This window comes from Panthera leo, chromosome B3, assembly GCF_018350215.1.
Source record: "Panthera leo isolate Ple1 chromosome B3, P.leo_Ple1_pat1.1, whole genome shotgun sequence".
Lineage (NCBI taxonomy): Eukaryota > Metazoa > Chordata > Mammalia > Carnivora > Felidae > Panthera > Panthera leo.
Genome location: NC_056684.1, coordinates 134656074 through 134661834, shown reverse-complemented (window position 1 = coordinate 134661834; position 5761 = coordinate 134656074). Strand labels below are relative to the sequence as shown.

General features: G+C 45.6%; 1 pseudogene; it reads left to right on the top strand.

Moving 5' to 3' along the window:
* Window positions 1-5348: 5348 nt before the first annotated feature.
* LOC122223494 lies at window positions 5349-5457 on the top strand (annotated as a pseudogene).
* The last annotated feature ends 304 nt before the right edge of the window (window positions 5458-5761 follow it).

The window sequence follows — 5761 nt, the reverse complement described above, 5'->3', positions numbered from 1 at the left end:
CATGACACTCAAAAATATTCCAGCCTTCCTTCCATGGGACCTGAAACTCCAGCACAGGTGTCCCTCCCTTAACATGATGCTCTAGGACCTTGATTCTCAAAGGGCAGGAACTAAGAACAGCATCCACATCACCTGGGAGCTCGTTAGAAATACAGAATTCAAGGCCACACATCAGAGTCTACTAAAGACCTCCTACATCAGCACCTGCACGTTGAGAAGATTGAGATGTATGTTAGAGCCTGAGAAGGACTATCGTATAGTGAGGGCTAGGTGGAGAATTCCTGAGTATACATTCCCACCTCACCACTTTCTTAGGCCTCCCAGCCCGTGTCGTGAGTTCCCAACTCAACAGCTAAAACCTTCGGAGCCTCTGGGCTATGTGCCAGAGTTCCCAACGGGAAGCTGATATAGGTGTCTCAGCCAGCCTCTAACTCATGTTGGGATCCTGTCCTTCACCTTGAGAGACATTCTTGGACTGTGACATTACTCTGAGAGTGTTCTATGAGCAGACAAAGCCAAGAAAGAGCAACGAAAGATTATGTAGCATGAAACAGAGAGACTGGATGGGGTGGGCGGGGGCTAGGTAAGGACAGGAAGAGGGGGCTGGAATCTGAGAAAACAGAACAAAGGGTGAGGGGCAGAAAGGAGGATGTCAGTGACTCAGAAGCTTAAGTCTGCACACACCTTCTATGTTGGGCATATTGGGCAAATTCTACGGTGTCCAGCCCGTTCCTACCATTTGATCGGGGTTCTGCCTCAGCTTCCCATTTAGCCTTCCAGCCCCCGGCCCAAAGCCCGTCCTTAAGCCTGACGACTAGCCTGCGCCCCACCCCACCAATGGCCATCCACAACTGCTTTTAGCTTCCTCCTCTTCCCATTGGCCCTTGTTCACTAGATCCTGTTTGCCTTACAGCCAAGACCGTCTGAAGTATGACTAGATCTCACAGAAATAAGAGGCCTGGAGAGGGATCTAGCAGTTAATCTGGTGGACAGGGAAGGAAAGGTTGACAAGGATATCAGAAGTAGCTGAGAAAAACCTTCCAAACCAGGGATCACAGACAAGAAAATGGAAGAAGAGAAGTTCAACACTGGGGGTAAAGCCATATGTACCTTGAGGAAAGTCTAATATGTACATGTCTGGGACTTTGAAATCATCAGCACACTTTTTGGTGACAGCCAATGGATATCCACGAAGCCTTTGGTTATATTTTAGTAGGCTTTGGTAAGCCTTCTATTTTCAACATCAGGAAATTGTGTTCTTCCGGGAAGAGATTACTTAGACATCATGTTGAAGCCTAGAAGAGTCCAGAAAAATTTTAGTGTGACCCAAGCTATCGTGGGACCCACCTGTACCCACCCTGGCTCTTCTCTCTGGGTTCTTCTCCATCTGCTTACTTTCTGAATCCAAGTGGATTAGTCAGATCAGGCTGCCATAATGCCAGGATACCACAGACTGGGTGGCTTAAATAGCAGAAATTTGTTAAGTCACAGTCCTAGAGGCTGAAAGTCCAAGATCAAGGTACTGGCGGGGTTGGTTTCTGGTGAGTTCTTGCTTCCTGGCAGCCACCTTCTTGCTGTGTCTTTATGTAGCCTTTCCTCTGTGTGTGCACCGAGAGAAAAATAGAGCTCTGGTGTTTCTTCCTATTATTGAGGACATCAGTCTTACTGAATTAGGGCCCACCCATATCACCTTCCTTTACCTTGATTACCTCCATAAAGGCCCTGTCTCCAAACACAGTCACACTGGAAGTTAGGGCCTCATCCTATGGAGCTGGGGAAGGGAGACACAATTCAGTCCATACACTAGGGTTAAGAAGCTAGGCTCCGATCACTCCATAAGATGCAGCGAATAAGGTACGGCTATTATTGGGGGGTTGGCCCCTTAAGGCTACAGCCCCAAATAGCAAAAAATGAGTGTCCTTGCCTCTGGACCTCAGTAAGGAAGGAAGTGAGACAAAGCCCTGTTGTAATAGTAGGACCCTAAATACTGATTCTGACTCTGTGACCCATTTTTTCCATATATAAGAGGTATCAACTCAGAAACAGAAGCCAAAGCTTATTTTTGTTAATTTTGTTTTAATGTTTATTTTTGAGGGAGATAGAGCATGAGCGGGGGGTGGGGCAGAGAGAGAGGGAGACACAGGATCTGAAGCAGGCTCCAGCCTCCGGGCTGTCAGCACAGAGCCCAATGCGGGGCTTGAACTCACGAACGGGTGAGATCATGACCTGAGCCAAAGTCAGACGCTCAACTGACTACCACTCAGCCACCCCCCAAAACAACCCAATTTTAAAAAGGGCAAAGGACTTAAACAGATCTTTCTCCAAAGAAGGCATACAGGTGGCCAATAAATACATGAAAAGATGCTCAATATCATTAATCATTAGGAAAATGCAAATCAAAACCACAATGAGATACCACATCACACCCATTAGGGGGGCTATTATCAAAATACAGAAGGGGCGCCTGGGTGGCTCAGTCGGTTAAGCGGCCGACTTCGGCTCAGGTCACGATCTCACGGTTTGTGAGTCTGAGCCGAGTTTGAGCCCCGCACTGGGTTCTCTGCTGTCAGCACAGAGCCTGCTTTGGATCCTCTGTCCCCTTCTCTCACTGCCCCTCTCCCACTTGTGCCCTCATGCTCTCTCTCTCTCTCTCTCTCTCTCTCAAAAATTAAAATAAACATTTAAAAAACATAAAATACTTTTTTAAAAAATCAGGGTTCTGGGGTGCCTGGGTCGTTCAGTCGGTTAAACGTCCGACTTCGGCTCAGGTCACGATCTCACAGTTCATGGGTTTGAGCCCTGATTCAGTCTCTGTGCTGACAGCTTGGAGCCTGGAGCATGCTTCAGACTCTGTGTCTCCCTCTCTCTGCCCCTCTGCTCATGGTCTGTCTCTCTCTCTCTCAAAAACAAACAAACATTAAAAATAAATACAAAAAAATAAATAAAAAATCAGGGTTCTTCCATTTTTGGATGAGCCCTGCTGATTGCATTTCTGAGCTGGGCAAGGCCATTGATGCATAGATTCAGGAAAACCCAACTTGGAACCCATCTGGTCAGTATATGAAGCAAAATCACGGGAAGTACTCAGGCTGAAAATTGGTTTGGGTTTTTTGTGCTTGTCTAAAAAAAAAAAAAAAAAAAATCCTTCAGCCACCATGCAGATGAGTGTAGTATCTTAAAACACTCTGCCCTGTGAAAACACACCAAATATCATCTTTTGCTTTCCTGATCTTTGGGCATTCTAATTTCAGATGTCTGCCCTTCAAATGTGATGAGTGGCTATCAGTTTAAATATCAGACTCTTGATTCAGGATATCCTTAAAGGACCGGAGGGCTCTATAGGAATTCAAAAAAGAATGGTTTCAAACCTGGGTGCCCACTTCTGCTGGTGGTAATTTCATGGAAATCCCTCCCAGAATGCATCTGAGGCGGGTTGGGTGTGATGTCTGCGGGTTTCGGGCCCCCCGTGCATCCCCCCCCACACACACACAACCTGCCGTTTCCTTCAAAGCCCAGGGCAAAGGCTGGGGCTGATCTCCAAAAGCCTATGTGCCGCCCAAGGGTGAGGATACCTGTCTTGTTTGTTCACCACAGTATCCCCAGCTTGGGAGCAAAACAGAAGCTCAGTAAATATCTACTGAGTTGAATTGATGTCATCGTGGGTGGTAGAGAATAGAGCATAGAGATCAAAATGTTAATTCCAAATAAGCCAATGTAAACACAAATCTTTGTCTTCCCAGCTAAGTAAACAAAGAAGAAACACTCAGAGTTTGTTCCTTGCGCTAATTAATACCCAAATTTTAAACTCTAAAATCAACGTATTATTTTTATGACCTAGGATCTATTAATCCTGAAAAACAAAGGAAGTTATAATGAGTTGGTGATTCATTTTTCTCATTTGGGCTTACGCCTTTCAGCCAGTTTCCTCTTTCCAATAAATGACAAATTCGGAACAGGGGATCTCTGCGCAGTCCAAACAGACCCGCCAACCCCGCGTGAGACAGTAAAACCTGGCTGCGGGTTTACCCACTGGCCCACCTCATCCCTAAATATGGAAAGCCCTAGGTCTCACGCTAGGTGTATCTCTGAGCAAGCTCCTTTGTCAATCAACGCGGGTAAAATCCTTGCATTTTGTATCACATCTTGTACTTTTCAAAGCATTTTGATATGAATCCGTAACATTTTATTCTCACAACCACCTAGTGAAATCAAAAGGATCCTCATATGACAAAGAAGACAGAGGCTTGGAAAGGTCATGTGATCTGCTCACTTGAATTAAGAGCATGGTTTGGATTCTCATTCCTTCCCTACTTCTCTGAATTAATCATTTCTTATTTTAATGCACATTTATAAGCTTAAAACTTAGCAGCACCCTGCCAGGTTTTTCAATAATTTGCCCACCGTGCCCTGGGCACACAACAGCCAGTGCAGATGTCCCGGATGCCTGCCAGCTGCAATTACTTTTCCTCTGGGGTCAGAGCCTTTTTCTTTTCTTTTCTGTTTTTAGTGTTTATTTATTTTTGAGAGACACAGAGCGTGAGCAGGAGGGGCAGACAGAGAGGGAGACACAGAATCTGAGGCAGGCTCCAGGCTCTGAGCTGTCAGCACAGAACTCGATGCGGGGCTCGAACTCACGAGCCGTGAAATCATGACCCGAGCCGAAGCCAGCCACTTAACCGACTGAGCCACCCGGGAGCCCCCGAACCTTTTTCTGAGCAAGCAAGCTTCAGAGACTCTACATCGTCCACCTCTTTGGTTGTGAAGTGCAGAATCCATTTCGGGAACTGGGAGACTTATGTCAGAATTCACAGAAAGGGGAACTCAGAACACGACAATGAGCTGGACCTCAAGAACACCAGGAATTGATGGGTGCTACTGGGTCCAAAGTGGCCCGGGGTCTGCAGCAGCAGAAGGCTGTAGACCTTCGACCCGGTCTAGAACTTTCCTACTAAGGAGACTCAGCCAGGGAGACATCTCGGGTGTTGCTTCCTGTCTTGCCCTCACCTGTCTAATGCTTCAGTGCCGCTCAGAGTGTGGAGCTAATGAAGTCAACACATTAAATGAAATTCCAAGAGCGTCAAAACGTGCTCCTGAAAATTCTTGAAACCTCCCAGAGAGTATGGTTTATGTGTGATGCACAAAGCCCCATTTAGTAATATGTGTTATATGCAGAATGTATGGGGTAAGCCTTGCTGAAATTTTATTTTTCTCTGGCATTGTCCTTTAAGCCTTCCCAGTAGAGGGCATCCTTTTCCTGTCCCTTGATGGACACACTTGATTTTTTTTTTCATTAAGGTAAAATTCACATTACCTAAAATTACTCAATAACCATTTAAAATGTACAATTCATCACTTCTCGGTCTTTTGGCTAAGATCAAGTGTAGTATCTGTTCTTATAAATTAACACCTCAGGCAACAACAGATGTTGGCGAGGATGCGGAGAAAGAGGAACCCTTTCGTGCCGCTCGTAGGAATGCAAGCTGGTGCAGCCACTCTGGAAACCAGGATGGAGGTTCCTCAAAAAACTAAAAATAGAACTACCCTACGACCCAGCAATTGCACTACTAGGCATTTATCCATGGGATACAGGTGTGCTGTTTTGAAGGGACACACGCACCCCCATGTTTATAGCAGCCCTATCGACAATAGCCAAAGTATGAAAAGAGCCCAAATGTCCATTGACAGATGAATGGATAAAGAAAATGTGGTGTGTGTATATATATATATATATATATATATATATATATATACACACACACAT